Genomic DNA, 2,109 nt, shown 5'->3' on the forward strand with positions numbered 1-2,109 from the left:
CCACCGGCATGGGAGCCAATCAAGCGGCACTAGCATCGGCCACATTCAGATGGTGCTTTTTACATGTTACTGGCACAGGAGCCAGTCGGGGCGGGGAGGCTGACATCGACCATGTTTGGATGGTGCTTTTTATGTGTTACTGGCATGGGGAGCCGGTCAGGCGGCACTGACAAAGAACCATGCATGCATGATGCTTATTGCGTGCCACCAGCACGATATCATCATCATCATCATCGTTAAACGTCCGTTTTCCATGTTGGCATACGTTGGACGGTTTTGACTGGGGACTGGCAAGCCAGGAGGCCGCACCAGGCTCCAATATGATCTGGCAGTGTTTCTACAGCTAGATGCCCTTCCTAACACCAACCACTCCGAGAGTGTAGTGGGTGCTTTTTACGTGCCACCGGCATGGGAGCCAATCAAGCGGCACTAGCATCGGCCACATTCAGATGGTGCTTTTTACATGTTACTGGCACAGGAGCCAGTCGGGGCGGGGAGGCTGACATCGACCATGTTTGGATGGTGCTTTTTATGTGTTACTGGCATGGGGAGCCGGTCAGGCGGCACTGACAAAGAACCATGCATGCATGATGCTTATTGCGTGCCACCAGCACGATATCATCATCATCATCATTAACATTTAGCGTCTGTTTTCCATGTTGGCATCTGCTGGACGACATGACAAGAACTGGCAAGGCAAAGGCCACACCAGGTTCCATAATTTGTTTTGGCTCAGTTTCTATGATTGGACGCCCTTCCTAACGCCATCCAGAGTTTTGTTGTGTAGGGCAGGTCTTGAGTACAGCAATGCACCACATTTCTCTCTCAACATACCAATTCTCTGTCACACATGCACACTTACATCACACATCTAGCAGAGCATACTGGCTTCATTCCTCTCCAGCTTTCACATGAACTCTACATTCAGGGCCCACATCTCACTCCCATGCAGCATCGCAGTTCATACATGTGCATCATACAATCTTCCCTTCCTTCGGAAAGAAAGACCTTTGGTTGCCAACAGAGGTAAAAGCTCTCAGAACTTTCTCCATTCTATTCTTATTCCAACAGTTACACTCTCTGTACAACCTCCTCTGCTGCTAATTGGGTCATGTAGGTAACTAAAAATTAATTTCAACTACCAGGGAACCACCAGGACATTTAAAGATATCACTTTTCCATGTATCTGTGGTCTTTATGGCTCCTGTACATCTTACGAACATATATATATGTATATATATATATTTAGAGAATGTTAGTTATGACCAGTTCATAGGGTTACCCATGATTTTGCATCTATAAAGCACTTAACTTGCCAGACCCTAATGGCCAGTGGCCTCAACCAACCATAACTAACGTTCTTTAAATACTCTACTGCTCTATAACTAAAGATGAAGTCAGACTAACACTTGTGGGCTCGAGGTCATTGTGAATTCTTGGAGAAGAAGAAGAAGAAGTGGGAGTGTTATGATGGCAGCAGAGTGTTAATTTAAAATAACCTGTTGTTGACAGGATAGTGATTTGAATTCTTGAGAAATCCCTTTTCAATGTATTGTTTATAATGTTTGCATAGTCATTATAAACAATACATTCAAAAGGGATTTCTCAAAAATTCAAATCACTAATCCTGTCAACAACAGGTCATTTTCAGGACACTTAACCAATTAACACTCTGCTACCATCATAGCACTCCCACTTCTTCTTCTTCTTAGCCAAGAATTCACAACGACCTCAAACCCACAAGAGTTAACAAGTGAAACAGAGACAGACAGAAACAAGGAAAATGCCCCTGGTATTTGAATACTACACAAATATGTTTTTGAAAAGACTTTTCATTTAAATTTGCCAAAATTTAATTTTTCCAAAATTTGTTATCCATATTTACAGTTGAAAAGATCTCAAGGATCGAAACCGGTACTGAAATGTTTTTTATAAAAGTATTTTAGCATTTTCTACCTTGTCTTTTTTCCATATATATATATATATATATATATATATATATTGTTGTACTTGGGGATGGTCATATTGCCAGTTTAGCCAATAAAAACACACGCACTGTATCTCTGGTGTTAATTTGCTTCAGCTTTATATTACATTAATCTTAATCTT

The sequence above is a fragment of the Octopus bimaculoides genome, chromosome 10 (assembly GCF_001194135.2).
Source record: "Octopus bimaculoides isolate UCB-OBI-ISO-001 chromosome 10, ASM119413v2, whole genome shotgun sequence".
NCBI lineage: Eukaryota > Metazoa > Mollusca > Cephalopoda > Octopoda > Octopodidae > Octopus > Octopus bimaculoides.